The sequence below is a fragment of the Lactuca serriola genome, chromosome 6 (assembly GCF_051521515.1).
Source record: "Lactuca serriola cultivar US96UC23 chromosome 6, Lser_US96UC23_V15, whole genome shotgun sequence".
NCBI lineage: Eukaryota > Viridiplantae > Streptophyta > Magnoliopsida > Asterales > Asteraceae > Lactuca > Lactuca serriola.
The window spans coordinates 167561368-167582707 of record NC_136413.1 but is presented as its reverse complement, the minus strand read 5'-3'; the positions used below and the strand labels follow the sequence as shown (position 1 = coordinate 167582707).

The 21340-nt window shown below is 38.5% G+C and overlaps 1 long non-coding RNA gene across 1 annotated transcript; it reads right to left on the bottom strand.

Moving 5' to 3' along the window:
• Positions 1 to 16541: 16541 nt before the first annotated feature.
• On the bottom strand, positions 16542 to 18097 carry LOC145060584 (uncharacterized). Its single transcript, XR_013686820.1, has 3 exons — positions 17958 to 18097; positions 17697 to 17766; positions 16542 to 16812 (listed from the first exon to the last, which is right to left on the bottom strand). It is a non-coding gene; the product is annotated as an uncharacterized LOC145060584 (long non-coding RNA).
• Between the last annotated feature and the right edge of the window lie 3243 nt (positions 18098 to 21340).

The window sequence follows — 21340 nt, the reverse complement described above, 5'->3', positions numbered from 1 at the left end:
GAACTATAGATTGAAAGTCATGGGATTACCGTCCCTTACTAGATATAAGATAGTTTGATATACACAAAACTATAGATAGATATAGATTGAAAACCATGGGATTATCATCCCATACTAGATATAGATTCAAAACCATAGGATTACCATCCCGTACTAGATTATAGATTAAAATCATGGGATTATCATCCCGTACTAGATATAGATTGAAAATCATGGGAATATCATCCCGTACTAGATTTAGATTCAAAACCATGGGACTATCATCCCGTACTAGATACAAGAACTATAGATAGAAGATAGATATAAAATCAAATAAAAAACCGTGAATAAACTTATATTAATACGTATTGTGAGCTGGGTAACCATGCTGATACAACAACGAGACCTCCTTGACGCTTGTCAGACGTTGGACGATATCCAGAATTTGTCACCCCAGGCGTGCCTGCCTAACTGTAGCTAGCAGTTAAGGTGTGGGATTGTCAATCCCGAATAGATCTATTCACAAATTCCACGCTCTCCCTCCAGGAGACTCTGGTTACACTTCAAGGGAGGATTTACTGATAACCCAATGGGTAATGACGAATCTCACAAGCTAGTACTAAATTATTCACGGTGTTCCCAGACGATATCAAACATACTAAACGATATGAAACATAATACAGTGAATACAGTTATATATAATGAAATTATCTGACAATACATTCTAAATGAAACAGAGATAAACTGAATCAGACATAGTTTATCTATTAACAATACTTGAAATCTGAATTCGTAAAACGAGTACCGAAGATCCCAAATTATTCCCATAATAATTTGATTAGTTTGATTGTTTCCTTTACTGAAATCTATGTAGTTATAATTGATAAAACATCCCTTATGCTCAGCATAATACATAAGGGATAAAGATATCTATAAGTTTGCCAGATATTTATTGAAATACATCAATTTAAGGTTTTGAAAATATTTCTATTTTTCTTGTATTCCCCCCTGAAAACATTGAAAAACCATTGAAAAAGGGTAGGGGTATGAACTCACCGGACGAGGAACGTGTCTGCTTGGATCCTAAACGTCATTTCTGGGTTTGCAAACGCACAAGGTTCCTATGGATTATGAAAAGATACACACTTGTATCTAATTAGGACTTGAATCATTTATTAGTTAGGGACAAACACTTCTAGTTCCGAAAACACTCCATTACAAGTGTTTAGAAGGACACGGGTTGCATTTAAGGACACATAAAGCTTGGATATGGAGTTTACTCTTCAAGAGTAAACTCACACAAGATTTTTCGGCCCAAATGTACCATTCCCCATGAGTTTACGGTCGTAAACTCATGGTGGGGTGTTTTATGATGCTAAATGGCCTTATATCACTTGGGAAAAATTAGCTAGGATCAAATCTAGGGCCTTGGAATGGATTAAAATCACTTATGGACTATTTGTTGGAGTTTACGGCAGTAAACTAGGAGTTTACAGCCATAAACTCCCCCACACCCATTCCTTTGATGTTTTGGTGGTTGAAAGTCAAGCATACTAAGTTCCAGACTCATTTCTAAATCAAACAAGGTGTTAAGGGAATTTAAACACCCACTGCATGAGTTTAAGGTTTAAGGAGATGAGTTTACGGTCCAAGAATGTTCTTGGGCCGTAAACTCAAGTTTTTCCCATTTTTGTAAGATTTGGTGCATTTCTTCAAGGATTATAGGGTTTTAAACTCTCATGGAAGCTTGTTAGAGGTGCTTAGGGGCAAACTAACACCTTTAATTGAGTTCACTCCCCAAGAATAGGTGTTTAAGGTCCAAGCATGTGCTTGGGCCATAAACACATGTTGATGCCCTAAACGAAGAGTTTAAGGTGTTCTAAATCCATGCATGCAAGTCCCTTAGGAATATCTAAGCTCCAAATGAAGTTTGGAAGGGTTTTATGGACCAAAAACCCCTTTTATGTGAGTTCACAGCCTAGGGATGTTCTAGGACTGTAAACTGATGGGTTTTAGCCATATGAACATTCCTATGTGCACATGTAAACCCTAATTCTTGGGTCTAGGTTTCTCGAATTGAACATACATTGAATCTAAGACTTCTAATGGCTAAAAGAGTATAATAACAATAAGAAATCAGAATTAGAAGTTTACCTTGAATCACTTGGTTGACCTTCATGTCCTTAGAGCTTTAAAGTCACAATTGTCACTCCTCTAATGGATTACAAACACCAACTAGCAAGGGGATGATTTGAGAGAGAGGAGAGAGGATCAAAATCGGCCAGGGTTTCTTCTAAAGCATAGGTCCTGATTTCCTTAACCCTTAGAGTCTATTTATACTTGTAAGGCTCCTAGGGTTTCACCCTTAAACCCTAATTGGATAAATTAGGCCCTAAGCAATCCAATACCCTAATTGATAAGCTACTGGACGAATTCTAAGCCTATATTAAGCCCTAGAAACCGTCCACCCCTTATCCATAAGGGATTATAGCCCAAATTACAACTATCATACAATTGACAGTTTATGCCCCTTTATTCAATTAAGCTCTTTAAGTCACCAAATTAATTCCTAATTAATTTATGACTTATATTAATCAAATAACAATATTATTATTCCTTATATTATTCTCATTATATATTAATAATATTTCTTCTCTCATAATAAATCATCCTGTCAAGTTGCTATCGTGAAGGCAACCCAAAAGGACTATGCACAACCGGGTCAAATACTTGCCTAATATAGTTGTAGCCTTAGACACTATTCCAACAGTCTCCCACTTGGATAAGTCTAGTAACTATACACACAAGTATAATACGATTAGCAATCGTAGCTCTCAAAGACGCTGTCAAACTCTGATCTTATCAATCGTGTCCTTTAGATAAGGGATCGTACAGTCCTCTGCTTAGATATCATGCTGACAATTCTATGGAACAAATTTGTCTAGCATTTGGTTTCTCGATCTCCGATTTATCTGACATAGAACTTAATCGAACACATCAATTCAGTTCTGACCGGGCCCGACACATAAGTCAAATCAAGTCATCGAGCGGCCGAGATATCGCTTTTACCCCCTTAGAATAAAAGTAACAGATAAACTTTGACTTCTATGCATTTACTTATTCATTAATCAACTATACACAACAATGCGTTTTATAACATCAAGTTACTGATGCGGTTTCGCATTATCAATGCACAACCAATTAACAAATAACAAACCATATATCTTGGTTTTAAGATCATATGATATTATCGTCTTGCGATCACCTTTTTTATCACATTCCCTAAGGTGATTCCAGCAAGCGCGGGTTTGTTCCAATGCTCAAAACTAGTTCATAAGCACTCATGAACGTTGTAGAAACCTTTTGTTGTGTCTAATACCATTTAGACAATCTACACACCAATTCATGACAATCTTCATTCATATCTACTTCCAACATATGAAAGATTGTGTACAATTTGAATAATTTGATTATTCTTAATAAACTCAATTATTCTGGAAGTCAAAACATGCAAAGTGAAACAATAGTTAAACAATTAACATAAGACAGTAACATTACTCATAAATAATACTCTTTTATTTAATCATCAAATGTTAATTACATTTATCTATTACACATTTCTACTACTATCTAATCTATACTAATATCATCCTTCGGCCTAATACTCCTAGCATGCTGCAAGTGCTTAACCCTACTCAGTCCCTTCGTAAGCGGATCTGCTGGGTTATCTTCTGATGATATCCTCTTCACCACGAGTTGTCCTTCTTCTACACGATGTCTAATAAAGTGATATTTTCTGTCGATATGTCGAGATCTACCATGATCCTTCGGTTCCTTGGTCAAGGCAACCGTTCATTCATAATCACAGAAAATCTCCATGGGCTCCTTTATGGCAGGTACAACTCCAAGATCACCGATGAAGTTCTTCAACCATATTTCCTCCTTCGACGCTTCGCTCGCTGCAATGTACTCTGATTCACACGTTGAATCAACTACGGTTTCTTGCTTGGAACTTTTCCAAGTCACTGCTCCTCCATTCAGGTTAAAGACCCAGCCTGACTGCGAACGGTAGTTGTCCCTGTCGGTCTGAAAGCTGGTGTCACTATACCCTCGCACCTTCAAGTCATCACTCCCTCCGGGGACTAAGAACCATTCCTTCATCCTCCGAAGGTACTTAAGGATATTCTTGACTGCAATCCAATGGGCTCTGCCAGGGTTCCCGTGATATCTACTAACCATGCTAAAAGCAAAGGCTACATCCGGGCGAGTACAAGTCATAGCATACATGATTGAGCCAACTGCGGAAGCGTATGGTACTCGGCTCATTTCTGCTATTTCAGCTTCGGTACTCGGACTTTGAGTCTTACTCAACTTGGCATTACTTTGTATCGGTAATTCTCCCTTCTTCGAATTTTCCATACTAAAACGTTTCAGTACTTTATCTAAGTAAGTGTTCTGACTAAGTCCTACTAGTCTCATACTTCGTTCTCTCACTATCCTTATTCCGAAAATATAGGAAGCCCCTCCGAGGTCCTTCATAGCGAAGCACTTCCCAAGCCAGGACTTAACTTCCTGCAGAGTCGGGACGTCGTTTCGTATGAGTAGTATGTCATCAAAATATAGAACGAGGAAGCTTACTATACTCCCACTGGCTTTGACATATACACATGATTCATCTTCGCTTCGTACAAATCCAAACTCTTTGACTTTCTCATCGAAGCAAAGATTCCATCTGCGAGACGCTTGCTTAAGTCCATAAATGGACTTCTCAAGCTTACACACTCTATTTGGATGCTTTGGATCGACAAAACACTCTGGCTGAGCCATGTAAACATCCTCAGCCAACTTCCCATTAAGGAAAGCGGTTTTAACATCCATTTGCTAAATTTCATAATCATGAAATGCGGTAATAGCTAGCATCACTCTAATAGACTTTATCTTCGCAACTAGTGAGAAGGTCTCATCATAGTCAACTCCGGGCGTTTGAGTAAAGCCCTTCGCAACCAATCGCGCCTTATATGTGTGTACGTTTCCATCCACGTCGGTCTTCTTCTTGAAGATCCATTTGCACCCAACGGTCTTACGTTCGGGCACATTATCAACCAAATTCCAAACTTGGTTGTCATACATGGACTGGATCTCGCTGTCCATTGTCTCTTTCCATTTTGCAGACTCTAGGCCTGCCATGGCTTCCTTATAGCTATTAGGTTCATCTAGATTTATTAATGTACCATCACTAATATATATATCCCCTTCGGTAGTAATATGAAAACCATAAAACTGGGGTTGAACTCTAACTCTTTCGGAACGTCTAAGAGGTAATGACTCGTCAATCGGTTCAACCGGATTTTCCTCCTCGGGTTGAGTGCCAGCAGTAGAGGTTCCTTCATCTATCGACTCTTGAATCAGATTAAGCTCGATTTGCCTCCCACTGTCTCCTTGGCTTATGATTTCTCGCTCTTGGAAAACTCCTCTCCTCGCAACAAAGACAACATTGTCCTTCGGTCTATAGAGGAGATGTCCAAAGGATTTCTGCGGGTAGCCGATAAAATACATCGCTCAATACGAGGTTCGAGCTTGTCGTGAGTATCTCTTCTTAAGAAAGCCTCGCAACCCCAAACCTTGATATGTGCTAACGAGGGAGCTTTCCCTGTCCACATCTCGTGACGTGTTTTGGCAACCTTCTTAGTAGAGACTCGGTTAAGGATGTGGGCGGAAGTCTCTAAGGCATACCCCCAAAAAGATATAGGTAGTGAAGCACGACTCATCATAGAGCGAACCATGTCAAACAAGGTTCGATTACGCCTTTCTGCCACACCATTCAACTGCAGTGTCCTAGGTGGCGTCAATTGTGAAACTATTCCACACTCCTTAAGATAGTCGTAGAATTCAAGACTTAGGTACTCTCCTCCTCGATCGGATCGAAGCATCTTGATTTTCCTGCCCAATTGATTCTCCACTTCATTCTTGAACTCTTTGAACTTTTCAAACGTTTCTGACTTTTGCTTGATTAAGTAGATATACCCATATCTACTATAGTCATCGGTAAAAGTCACATAGAAGAGGTTTCCATCCTTTGTGGTTGATCTAAACGGTCCACATACATCGGTATGTATGAGGTCCAATAGACCCTCACCCCTTTCACACGTACTAGTGAAGGGTGAATTAGTCATCTTTCCAAGCAAATAAGACTCGCATGTGTCATCTTCCCTAAGGTGGAATGACTCCAACACTCCATCCTTTTGGAGTTGGGCTATGTGCTTCTTGTTGACATGTCCAAGACGACAATGCCACAAGGATGCTCTATCCATACTATTGGAAGAATCCATGCATAAAACATCATTTCCTAAGTTATCTACAATCGTAACGGTTTCATAAATTCCATTAAACGGTATTGCTTCAAAATATAAGACACCATTTAGATAAGCACAAATAGAACCATTCTCATTATTAAAAGAAAATCTAAATCCTTGTCTAAACAAACCATGAAATGAAATGATGTTTCTTGCCATTTCTGGCTAATAGCAACAATTGTTCAAATCTAAACACAAACCATTCCTAAGCACTAAAGAATACACTCCAATCTTGGTCACAGGCGACGATCTTTTGTTCCCCATGATTAGATTTATTCTTCCATGCTCCACATCCCTATTTCTTCTTAGTCCCTGCAATTCAGAACAAATGTGGTAACCATAACCGGTGTCAAGGACCCAAGAACTAGCATGAGATGAATCATTAGATTTAATTGTGTATATACCTGCGAAACACGGCTTGATCTTTCCTTCCCTGATGGCTTGCAGGTAGTCTGGGCAGCTTCTCTTCCAATGCCCTATTTTGTGGCAGTGGTGGCACTCTGCCTCCTTTGGGTTAGGGTTAGGCTTAGCGGGATCAACTTTGGTCCCACTAGAAGAGGAACCATCTCGGGACTTTCTCTTGCGGTGGCTCTTAGACGGAGCCTTCCTCTTCTTGCCTCTTCCTTGCCCAATGGCCAAAACAGGAGCAGCGGGTGGATTGGGAGTGGGCGCAACAGACTTGTCCTTGAGGTTGCTTTCAGCAACCCTAAGGAGACCTTGGAGCTTACTTAGGGTGACCTATTCTTTGTTCATGTGGTAGGTCATCCTAAATTGATTGTAACACGGAGGAAAAGAGTGAAGCACCATGTCGATCGCCAAGTCTTCCCCAAAGTCAACATTCAACTTGCGAAGACGATCAACATACCTTTGCATCTTTTGCAGGTGCACGGTTAGAGATTCTCCATCACCCATTTTGGCGGAGATCATGTTAGTGAAAATCTCGTAACGCTCCTGCCTCGCGTTTTGGTGGTATCTCTCCAACAAGTCTTGGTGCATTTCGTACGGATACATGTCCTCATAGGACTTTTGGAATTTAGCATTCATTGTGGCTATCATGATGCAATGAACCTTCGTTACATCACGTTCATGAGTCTCAAAAGCAGTCATTTCAGCCGGAGTAGCGATTTCTGGGTTGATCTTCTCGACCTTCTCATCGAGGACATACTCCTTGTCCTCGTAGCGAGCAATTGTGCGAATGTATCTTATCCATTCGCTAAAGTTCGTCCCATCGAAAGTCACCTTTTGGCAAAGGCTCATCAATGTGAACGAACTAGCAGCAACGTTGTTTGCATTCGACATCCACAAATAGAAAGGACAAAGATGGATTAGAATTAGAATCCCTAATTATCACCCAATAAGAAAAAATAGGGCTAGGATCCAACAAAAATATCTACATATTAGAAAAGGGATGCCGTAATCTAACATGCAAACAAATTGAAGGTAAGTGAATGATGATTCACTAATTCTCCATCACGAAAACATAACTTTAAGTTCTAAATGTATTGAGAATTCCTAGGTTTGGATGAGATTCATTGAAACTTTTCAATGGCATGTTTAAATCTCGATATGCCCCTCTCGTTTGTGACTGGGATACCGAGGATCACAAAGTGGGTGTGAATTACCATGCAAATTCACATGGTGCCTTCATTGTAACAATCACCTATTCGATGTGCCGGTAAACCACACACGCTCCATCGAACTGTGATAAACAATGAATCACCCTTTGCCACCTTTGCTTAGAACCAATTAGTGTGCCGGTAAACCACATACGCTCCACTAACTTCTTAGCAAGGGTGCAAAGTGTAATTTCATGGGATTGCATCAATTCACTTTTCCTAAAGTAACTAAGATTGGGAATTTTGAAAAACATGTAGTTACTTTGTATTTCATATTATAGTTTTAATGAGAAAATGAGGTTGCCCTATCCTACCCGTTCGGCTAACGACCCTCCACCAATCAAGCAAACGGTGGGTGTGAGTGTACACCCATTAAGCGCCATTTTATAGGCCGCAACCTTATACCCACCTTATAGACCGGCTTCGTGAATGAGGCCTACTAACGGTAAGACTAGCATTTTAATTATACATATATATATATATATATATATATATATATATATATATATATATATATATATATACATATATATATATTAGTCTTGTAATATTATATTAGTATAGGGTTGAATTTTAAACTTGTAAAATTCTAGGTTTGAAATTTAAATTGTCTAAATTAAACTTTTAATCACAAAACATAAATTTCAAAACTTGATGGAAAGTTTTAAACTTTTCAAAAAATAGGGGATCAAATAACAAATAATCTAAATTAATATTTAATCACATAATTATCCATATTTGATTTATTTAATTATTTCTTGCAAAACAATTTACCAATTTAATCAAAATAATTAATCAATTATCACATAAGGAAATAAATATTTTATTAATTGATAAATCTCTTCAAGTAGATCAAGAATATACTCATATATATCATAAAATCAGATTTATATTGATCTAATATGATAAATGCAAGTATCTCAAAGATAAACAACAAGAAATCCCGATATTTGCTCTTTTTGACGCTTGGACTCGCCGAGTACCTCAATGGACTTGCCGAGTCGAGCCTACTCGCCGAGTCCACTATGGGACTCGCCGAGTCCATCAGAGAGAAACATAAAATTCGAATTTAGCAAGCATCAAACAAGCCACCAATGCATCAATTCAATAGAAACCAATCTAGGCTCTGATACCACTGATGGGTTTTAGCCATATGAACATTCCTATGTGCACATGCAAACCCTAACGCTTGGATCTAGGTTTCTCTAATTGAACATACATTGAATCCAAGACTTCTAATGGCTAAAAGACTTACACAACAATAAGAAATCAGAATTAGAAGTTTACCTTGAATCACTTGCTTGATCTTCTTGTCCTTGGAGCTTTAGAGTCACAATTGTCACTCCTCTAATGGCTTACAAACACCAACTAGAAAGAGGATGATTTGAGAGAGAGGAGGGAGGATCAAAATCGGCCAGGGTTTCTTCTAAAGCATAGGACCCGATTTCCTTAACCCTTAGGGTCTATTTATACTTGTAAGGCTCCTAGGGTTTCACCCTTAAACCCGAATTGGATAACTTAGGCCCTAAGCAATCCAATACCCTAATTGATAAGCTCTTGGACGAATTCTAAGCCTATCTTAAGCCCTAGAAACCATCCACCCCTTATCCATAAGGGATTATAGCCCAAAGTACAACTATCATACAATTGACAATTTATGCCCCTTTATTCAATTAATCTCTTTAAGTCACCAAATTAATTCCTAATTAATTTATGACTTATATTAATCAAATAACAATATTGTTATTCCTTATATTATTCTCATAATATATTAATAATATTTCTTCTTTCATAATAAATCATCCTGTCAAGTTGCTATGGTGAAGTCAACCCAAAAGGACTATGCACAACCGGGTCAAATATTTGCCTAATATAGTTGCAGCCTTAGACACTATTCCACGAATTTGAAGGCCAAAGGGGTTATACTAAGAGTTAGAATAGTTACCTTGATGATTTGGAGCTTGTTTTGAATGATTTTTGGCTTGATTTCGATTTCCAGAGAGAGAAAGTAGAGAGAGAGTAGAGATAGAGTGGAAAGGCTTCAAATGAGGCTCTCTCAACTTTATATATGCTCAAAGTTTAGGACACGGTGGAATTCTACCCGATACTGACGCTAGACGAAGCTTTTGGTCGCACCCGATTAATTTACCGAAATTACGACTTGGATGAAACTAAATATTTTCTAAATGAAAATAGAAAATATTTTAATGAATTAAAATGTATCCCAACACTTATGAAATTTAAATAGAAGTCGCAAATAAATTAAATTAAGACGAAACCGAGTTAAAGTGACGGAATAAATTACGGGTTGTCACATTATCCCCCCGTTAGAGGGAATTTCGTCCCGAAATTCAAACTTTAGATGCGACTCGCAGATTTGGAAGGAGAATACGGATACTTCTGTTCTTTTGGATCATCACGCTTCCAAGTGAATTTGGATTCTCTCATGGCATTTCGGGGAACCATTCACTTATCAGAATACGGCTTGTTTCATACGTTTAACCTTTTGATCTATGATTTCGATTAGTTCTACCATGAAGCTCAGACTTTCCTTGATTCCGGTCTCATCAAGGGGATTACTATGGTTTCATCGGGTAGGTACTTATTAAGGACAGAGACGTGAAGTACCAAATGGATGTTACTAAGTTCTGAAGGTAGTCAGAGTTTGATGGTTACGAGATCGATCCTAACGAGGATCTCGAAGGGTCTAATGTATCACGAGTGAAGTATTTCGCACTTGTCAAAGCATATCATGCTTTTCTGGCAGAGTAGTTAAGGGTCTGATGATTCTAAAGGAAATTTCTTGGTGGTTCTGCGATAATAGTCGGCGGAACCCAAGAATTGACGGGTTTCTATAGGTATCTCCGGTGCCGACTAATTCCCTATCGCCTTAGTTTTTGGAATGGTCCACGGGTATGACTGCTTTGCTTATCTATATGACCAAGGAAAATGGTTTGACCGAAGGGCACCACTACTAACTCGTAGTGATCATATCAAGCCTTGGTCGCTGTCTTGGACACGTCATCCTTACTGTGGTTTGGTTACGAGGTAGTTCCAGGGATTAGGCCGGTGCGAGACTTGATTAGATGTTCGGAAGGAATTCTCGAGAATTCTTCTGGAAAGACATTAGGGAAAGAGTTGCAGACTTCCCTGTTTCCGATGATCACACGGACAAAGAATGCATGGCACTCCTATCGGGAAAACTTTTTAAGCCTTGATGCACGAAATGATGCGAAGGTTGGATTTAGGTTTGATGCCGAAGATCACGAGATTCGGGTCGGGGGAAAGATTTAGATGGGCGACCCTTTCGAACCCAAGAATAACAACATGAATGAGACTCGGTCATTACATGTCAAAAATAGCATCAAAGCATTTCATGAAAAGTTTGCCATTAAATCGAATGGAATAGAATAATCGTCCGGGATTGAGGATACAATCTATGGGTATGACGTTAGCATTCTCTTTCTCACTGGTTAGCCATCTTGACGGTACACATTTTCAATTACTAATGGAGGATTGAGTTTAGAAAGATGTTTGAATGGATAGTTAACAGGTTTCTCTTTTAGCATTAGAATCGAAAAGAATTGCAGGCATAAGAGTTGTCAAAGAGGAATATACCTGCGGCGACAGTGGGATCAGTGGTTGTCTCCTCTCGTCCTATTGCTAGAACTCTTCCAGTGTTGCAAGTTGTTGTTGCCTTGGGGCAGTTCCTCTTGAAGTGTCCAACTTCACCACAAATATAACAGGCCTGCCGACACCTGCTCCGAAGATTTATTTGTTGATTTGGCTGGTTTTATGTAGGTTCGACCAAAGTGGCCCTTCTTGCCACAGTTATCGTAGAATATTTCACGACATGACCCGGGAGTACGGTGATGGTAGCTGCACTTACTGCACCAAGGAAGGGTACCAGTGTATCCACTGGTAGGAGTCTGGGATGTGGATCCGACAGGAGAAACAGCAAAAGGGGCAGTAGCAGTGTGGACTGCTACCGTTTGCTGTTTGTTAGAGGATTCTTGCGTACTTCGGGCCTTCCGCTTGTTCCAGAATTTCTTTTTACTTCCACCTCTACTTGTGACTGGCTCAGGAGTGGTAGCCTCCTCATCGGGGTTGTCTTCGTGATCGATCAGGATTTGCGCAAGACGTTTAGCTCTGTCATAGGTGTCTGGCTTCGCAGCCAAAACATTCCCTTTTGTTTGCTAGGTCAACCCCCAGATGAACCTCTCAACCTTTTTACTCTCCGGGGTAACCACTCCCGGACAGAGTAACGCTAGGTCATCGAATCTTGAAGTATAAGCGACTATGTCAGAACCCTTCGTCTTCAGGTTCCAGAGTTCGTGTTCTAGCTTCTGCATTTCGCCCCGAGGGCAATACTCTGCAAGTAGAAGCTCCTTCATAACTTCCCAACCCATAGCATTTGCTACAGGTAGAGTTAAGGATTTGACTCGGCCGTTCCACCAACTCAGGGCTTTGTCAAGGAAGGTGCAGGCGGCAAAATTTACTTTGTCAGATTCCGAACAGGCACATATCTCAAAGATTGATTCGATTTTCTCGAACCATCGGGTGAGGGAAATGACACCTCCACTGCCATCAAAGGATGTGGGTTTCGCATTCATGTAGTCTTTATAGGAACCCTCTTTTTGGTGTCCCTGACTGCTTTCTTGGTTTTGGGTTTGGGTACCACCTCCCGAACCACCGGAACAATTAGAGTTACTTTGAGACATAGCAGCTGCCACCGCGGCATTGACAGCTGCCTGGAACATCACAGGGTCAAATTCAGGAGGAGGTGGTGGCGGAGGGTTGTTGGTCTTTGAGCTGGGTCTCTTTCTTGGAGGCATCTTGATCTAAAAAGGTCAGAAAAGAGAGGATGGTAAATCCTCTGAATTGAATCAAGGGATATCACAGGTATATATATTCTGATTAAGCGATAAAGTAGGAAAGAGTTATCAAAGCAGATAATTTATCGCTAGAGGAATGATCAAGGAACGACGCTTGAATGAGGATTTCTACAAATGATTGACTCAAGAAATACTCCCACAGTATTTCATGGTTCGCTACGACACTGGTTCGATGTTTGTGGTATTTGGGTAAGTTTTCGGCATGCCGCATACCACAGTCACTCCCAAGCACATGTTGGTCGTATCTCGAATGAATATAGTTGGCCAGGCTATATTGATCCTAGACACGACTACATAACTGCCCAGGTTTAACCGCAGCGTACAACACCCATTTACTTATGTTTTGTTCTACTTGTAGTTACGGATCTCGACGGTTCAGTATACTTGTATAGTTTTGAAATACTTTTATTTTTAAGGCATACTTTTAGTTCAGAGTACTTAGGCCCCTTAGTGTTTATAGTCTTATACCATGTAAGGTTTGGTATACTCCGTTCACTATAAACAAGGGCTCTGATACCAATCTGTCACACCCCGAAAACCAAAGGCAGAAACATTTCCGGGGTGGACTCCACGTTGAGTATCAAATCCAATGCACATAGTAAGCAAAGTAAACAACCATTACATTACATATAAAAGTTTACATTTGTTCAAAAGTAAATTTTACAATTATGATACATAGTATATATGAACAAAAGTAAGACGTGTCTTCTACGCACTCCGTCTTCGCCAAAAGGGATCATCGACTACCTGTCTAATGTGGACATGAGAATACAAGTAGTTTGAAAATCAGCATAAAGCTGGTGAGTTCATAAGATGTTTGTTCTCTGAAAAATGTACTAGTTTCCTTTAGTTTTCTGAAAAGGTTTGTTATCCAAGAAAATCCCATATTTTCTTATGAAAACAGTTTAGTTAGCTTTTGTTACCAATTCAATTACGGGTTGTTACGTTATTCCAGAAAAATCTCATATTTTCCTAAGTGTTTAATTTTCTATTTATCATACGTTTCGGTTATGTACAGTTCAATTATCACAGGAAAAACCCTTATTTTCCTTAAAGTAAAGTTTAGTTGAATATCGCAGTGTATAGTTTAATACATAAAACTATATAATGAAAATCATGGGATTACTATCCCGTACTATATATAAGACAACTTTGACACACAACAACTATAGATTGAAAGTCATGGGATTACCGTCCCTTACTAGATATAAGATACTTTGATATACACAAAACTATAGATAGATATAGATTGAAAACCATGGGATTATCATCCCATACTAGATATAGATTCAAAACCATATTACCATCTCGTACTGGATTATAGATTAAAATCATGGGATTATCATCCCGTACTAGATATAGATTGAAATTCATGGGATTATCATCCCATACTAGATATAGATTCAAAACCATGGGATTATCATCCCGTACTAGATACAAGAACTATAGATAGAAGATAGATACAAAATCAAATCAAAAACCGTGAATAAACTGATATTAATACGTATTGTGAGGCGGGTAACCATGCTGATACGACAACGAGACCTCCTTGACGCTTGTCAAGCGTCGGACGATATCCAAAATTTGTCACCTCAGGCGTGCCCGCCTAACTGTAGCTAGCAGTTAAGGTGTGGGATTGTCTGTCCCGAATAGATCTATTCACAAATTCCACGCTCTCCCTCCAAGAGAATCTGGTTATACTTCCGGGGAGGATTTACTGATAACCCAAAAGGTAATGACGAATCTCACAAGCTAGTACTAAATTATTCACGGTGTTCCCAGACGATATCAAACATACTAAACGATATGAAACATAATACAGTGAATACAGTTATATACAATGAAATTATCTGACAATACATTCTAAATGAAACAAAGATAAACTGAATCACACATAGTTTATCTATTAACATTACTTGAAATCCGAATTCATAAAACGAGTACTGAAGATCCCAAATTATTCCCATAATAATTTGATTAGTTTGATTGTTTCCTTTACTGAAATGTATGTAGTTATAATTGATAAAACATCCCTTATGCTCAGCATAATACATAAGGAGTAAAGATATTTATAAGTTTGCCAGATATTTATTGAAATACATCAATTTAAGGTTTTGAAAACATTTCTATTTTTCTTGTATTCCCCCCTGAAAACATTGGAAAACCATTGAAAAAGGGTAGGGGTATGAACTCACCGGACGAGGAACGTGTCTGCTTGGATCCTAAACATCGGTTCTGGGTTTGCAAACACACAAGGTTCCTATGGATTATGAAAAGATACACATTTGTATCTAATTAGGACTTGAATCATTTATTAGTTAGGGACAAACACTTCTAGTTGCGATATGGGACAAACACTTCTAGTTGTGATTAGGATATGGAGTTTACTCTTCAAGAGTAAACTCACACAAGAGTTTTCGGCCCTAATGTACCATTCCCCATGAGTTTACGGCCGTAAACTCATGGTGGGGTGTTTTATGACGCTAAATAGCCTTATATCACTTGGGAAAAATTAGCTAGGATCAAATCTAGGGCATTGGTATGGATTAAACTCACTTATGGACCATTTATTGGAGTTTACGGCAATAAACTAGGAGTTTATCGCCGTAAACTCCCCCACACCATTCCTTTGATGTTTTGGTGGTTGAAAGTCAAGCATACTAAGTTCTAGACGCATTTCTGAACCAAACAAGGTGTTAAGGGCATTTAAACACCCATTGGATGAGTTTAAGGTTTAAGGAGATGAGTTTACGGTCCAAGAATGTTCTTGGGCTGTAAACTCCAGCTTTTCCCATTTGTGTGAGACTTGGTGCATTTCTTGAAGGATTATAGGGTTCTAGACTCTCATGGAAGCTTGTTGGAGGTGTTTAGGGGCAAACTAACACCTTTAATTGAGTTTAATCACCAAGAATAGGTGTTTACGGTCCAAGCATGTGCTTGGGCCGTAAACTCATGTTGATGCCCTAAATGAAGAGTTTAAGGTGTTCTAAATCCATGCATGCAAGTCCCTTAGGCATATCTAAGCTCCAAATGAAGTTTGGAAGGGTTTTATGGCCCAAAAACCCCTTTTATGTGAGTTCACGGCCTAGGGATGTTCTAGGACCATAAACTCATGCTAAGGGTCCTACTTCTCATATAATCCACGAATTTGAAGACCAAGGGGGTTATACTAGGAGTTAGAATAGTTACCATGATGATTTGGAGCTTGTTTTGAATGATTTTTGGCTTGATTTCGATTTTTAGAGAGAGAAATTAGAGAGTAGAGAGAGTGGAAAGGATTCAAATGAGGCTATCTCAACTTTATATGTGCTCAAAGTTTAGGACACGGTGGAATTCTATCCGATACTGACGCTAGACGAACCTTTTGGTCGCACCCGATTAATTTACCGTAATTACGACTTAGATGAAACTAAATATTTTCTAAATGAAAATAGAAAATATTTTAATGAATTAAAATGTATCCCAACACTTATGAAATTTAAATAGAAGTTGCAAATAAATTAAATTAAAACAAAGTTAACGGAAAAATCGGGACGTAACGGTTTTATTGACGGAACCGGGTTAAAGTGACGGAATAAATTACGGGTTGTCACACAACTCTTGTTTAGCAAGATGAAGCTTCTAACATATGGTTAAGCTTAATGACTATAGGATTTGATTAGTTGGTAAATTGCTTGTGTTTGATTATGTGACATCCCCAAAATCACGGCCAGAAAAGACCGATTTTGTTTATGCTTTATAAAAATCAGAGTACTTCATTTTATAAAAATGTTGCGGAATTTGTTCCCAGAAAAACACGATAAATACGTTATTAAAACATTTTCGAAGAAACGTATTTATTTCATTTTAAAACGTTTAGGATGTCATTGTTAATACAGAAACATAAGCATAAACAGAACTTACAATTATTTACACTAGTGATCTACATCTCTTTAAATCTCTCAGTGTAATGTCACTTCATATCGTCACCTGTGATGTAAATAAACTGAGTGGGTCAGGTTGGGAAACCTGGTGAGTACATAGGGTTTTCAACCCACAATAATATAGTTATTATGTTTAAACAATCAAACAATCAACCCAATTACCCATCCCCGTTATCTTCTTTTAGTCTTCCCTAAAGATATTATCTCAAGGGTCATCTCTTATATCATATTTACTTTTCATCTCCTTATATCGTATTTCCTTATATGATTGTTCTTACGAACTTTACCTAAGGATCATCGCCTACATTGCATAGACAATACTAATCCGGGGATTACTCCCTCAATATGTGTCTAGCAAGAGTTAGGGTATCATCGCATGATTACGCAGCCATAACATCGCCTGGACTTGTAAATCATGATAAGGGTTAGTCTATCATCGCATGAATACGTAGCCACAACATCGCCTAGACTCGTACTTCATAATAAGGGTTAGACTATCATCGCATGAATACGTAGTTACAACATCGCCTGAACTCGTAATTCATCACCTACAGGTTGCTAGCCTGCTGGTGTTTCCACGGGGTTGTCTATAATAGTCCGTGGTCGCCATCTATACTCTGGTAGATGACTACATCTCCAAATTGTCGGACAAGGTTGTAGTATCCTACATCACCAATTCATAGTCACCTATCTATCATCACCTATCTCTCATTATTTTATTTCATCACTCACCAACTATTTCATCTACCCATGTTTTATCCCAACATATTTGTAGATATAAAATAAATATACAGTTTAAATCATTTAAAACATGTATAAATCATTCATCCAGCATAGACAACAAGTATTCAAACAATATGCACACATAGACGTAATTTATATTAAAATACTTCATATCTATGTGTAAGATGAAAGTAACTATGCACTCACCTGAGTAGGTGGTGACTCAGCACTCGGACAGCGCTTCGATACTCTCAAAACGATATTCCTTTGATAAAACCTAGTATCGATACCACTAGGGTTTAGTTTAACGATAACCGCGACAAATTAATTAGTCCGAGTATTATTAAGCGTTAATAATACTCGATATAACTCATAATAATAGCCCAAATAATTATTTTAAGGACCTAATAACATTCCTATAATTATTTGAAAGCTATATTAAAAATTGCGTAAGCGTAGCACACTTACAGCGAATTTTTATTAAAAATCGGGCTTTGCTGGAGCAGCGTTTCCAAGCCGAAAGCTTTTCTTTTCGGAGCTGTCGGGCGCTCCGGGGCTTTCTTCTCGTGCTAGGGAGGTTCCGTAGACTTGGGAGGGGTTTAGGGAGGCTAGAGAGAAGTTAGAGAGAGAAAGAGAGGCTTATGGTGTGAAGAAAATATGAGGAGTTCACCCTTGTATTTATAGGAGTTTTATAGTAAAGTAGTCTCTAAGCTTCGTCCGTAACTTTTGCATACGAGCTCCGTTTTTGTCTGTCTTTTTACCATTGAGTTCCTATTAATGAGATCTTCAACTTTCATTTAGACCTCGTTGGCTAATTCTCATTCTATCTCGGATTTACAAAACTGTATCGAATTCGCCGCGCTCGAAAAGTAGGGACTAAGCTTCGTCCATAACTTTCGCATACGAGCTCCATTTTTGTCTGTCTTTTTACCATTGAGTTCCTATTAATGAGATATCCAACTCTCATTTAGACCTCGTTGGCTAATTCTCATTCTATCTCGTATTTACGAAACTGTATCGAATTCGCCGCGCTCGAAAAGTAAGGACTAAGCTTCGTCCATAACTTTCGCATACGAGCTCCATTTTTGTCTGTCTTTTTACCGTTGAGTTCCTATTAATGAGATCTTCAACTCTCATTTAGACCTCGTTGGCTAATTCTCATTCTATCTCGTATTTACGAAACTGTATCGAATTCGCCGCGCTCGAAAAGTAGGGACTAAGCTTCGTCCATAACTTTCGCATACGAGCTCCATTTTTGTCTGTCTTTTTACCGTTGAGTTCCTATTAATGAGATCTTCAACTCTCATTTAGACCTCGTTGGCTAATTCTCATTCTATCTCGTATTTACGAAACTGTATCGAATTCGCCGCGCTCGAAAAGTAGGGACTAAGCTTCGTCCATAACTTTTGCATACGAGCTCTATTATCGACGTTCTTTATATCCACGCGTTGGTATTTACGAGTACTATAACTTTCATTTAGATCCCGTCGGCTAAAAATCGACCGATCTAAAATTCAGATTTCGGGCTGTGCACTGCTATGCTAAATCTTAGAATAATCATAACTTCCTCATACGAAGTCAGATTTGGGCGTTCTTTTTATCGATTTTCTTAGTTTAACATATTCTACGATTTTCGTTTAGATCGCTAAGGCTAAATCTCGCTCTATCGTAAATTCACTATTTACGCTTCCCGGTATCGTGCCGGTTCCGTCGCGAAACTTCAACGGGTCATAACTTCTTCGTTATAACTCGGTTTTCGGCGTTCTTTATATGTACGAAAACCTTGTAACATACTATACAACTTGGTTAAGATTATTTATTCTAAATAATCTTTTGTCGAAAAGTCGTTTTCGACCCCTATTGCCTCTAAATTGACTAGCCCGGATTTGCGGGCGTTACAGATTATTATTACCTAGCATGCTTATGTTTGTTTCTTTAGTTGATTAAATTCATGTTCTATGTAGCTAGTGATTATTAGATTACATGAACTTGAAACCTAGTGATTTAGTGAACATTAAATTGCTAGATCTAGGGTCGACCCAATATTAGGTAGTAACTGAAGTAATTAAATTTAGCTGTTGGAGAGCATAATTGGGACCATAATTGTGTTTGCTTAGATAAATCTTACATAGCCCGTCTATAACTAATAACTAATTATGTGTTTTGCTTATGTATTACTATACAAGGTAGTTCATGAATTGGCAAAAAGATTAGTAAATTTATACTTGAATTGCTAATTACATAATAATTGGTAACCAACTTCGATAATCCATAATTGATAGCTAACCATAAAGAGGAAGTGGATTCAAACTAAACAGGAGTGGTTTAATTAATTGATTGAATTCTATGACTTAAGTTCATCTGGTCATGTAAAATCAGATAAAACCCCATCTTAGCTCTAAAATTAGGTTAATTTAATAGTAGATACATTAATTAGTCAAAACCGTTCCCTGAGATCGACACCCGACTTACCCAACTATTCTATAATATTGACTGTGTACAATGCCTAGGTGAAATTAGTTAGTTAAGCAAGTTAGGTTATAAATATTAAAATTAGGTGTAGCTATTTGCACGCATCACATACCAAAATTTTGTTGGGCTCCTTGATGCTTCTTTATGTTTCAGGGTTAAACTCCTCTTGCACCTTCTTACTTCTTTCTATTGCACAGTCTCTCTTGAAATGTCCTATTTCACCATAGAGATGGCATATTGGATTGACCCCAACATTGGTGGTTGATGTGATGAACTTCACCGGGCTCCTACAGATGCAAGCGGTATGCCACTTCATGCTGCATCTGACACAATATAGTTCTCGGAAGATCCCATTATGATGGTAGTTACACTTGCTATAGTGGGGAAGGTTTCCTAAGTATGGTGTCGTCGGCGTCAAGACAGGAGAGCTGATAGGGGTATTGACTGCCCCAGCCTGCTGCCCTTCGAAAGGTCCTTGAGTTGAAGTAGTCCCTTTCTCATTCTCAAAAATTCTTTTCAGGATGTTTGGTTTGAGTTCTGGAGTGTCTTTACAAACTAGTATTGGTTGCTACACCTGGCTATCGCAATGATCGGGAATACCGATAATGTTTCCACTAACATTTGTGTTGCTGCACCTGGCTATCGCTACTGTAACTGCAGCTTGAAACGTAGTTGCATCTATCTGAAGAGTCGGTGTCTTTCTAGTGGGTTGATTATGTTTCTTCGGAGGCATAATTTTTACTATACGATGAGGAAAACAAGTTTGTGAGTGACGATGGTTGATTCTAGATGTATTTAAATAAATTAAATACGCAAATACATTTTCCGCGTTTTGATCTATGGTTCTTTAAGTTTCGACCTACATCCCTATGATGCTGTCCTAGTAAAAAGAGTGGAAGTAAGTTTATAGAAAAGGTCATAAATCGGGTGTCGCTCAGACTAAGTTATCTTTAGACTGGGGAATATCACTCTCCGACTTCGAAAAGATTAGAAAGAAATCCAGAACAGAGAGTACATAAAAAAGACTTATGAATCATTAGGAATAATCACTCTCAAATTGAGGTTTTGCGATCCGATTTACTGATATTAGCCATGACTGAAAAGGTGATAAACCTAACACATAATGTGTGCGGTGTAAACACCAACTTACTATGTAGTAATTATTTATTAGTTGATTAAGGTGACGCATTAGTGTCACACCCCAAAACCGAAGGCGGAAACGTTCAGGGGCGAAGGTGACTTCATGTTATGTATCACAACCAATGTACATAGTAAGCGAAGTAAACACAAAACATTACATTACATAGATTCATTACATTTTTTTGAAAGTAAAGTGTTACAAGTTTAGTAGATACGTAAGTTAACCAAAAGTAAGACGT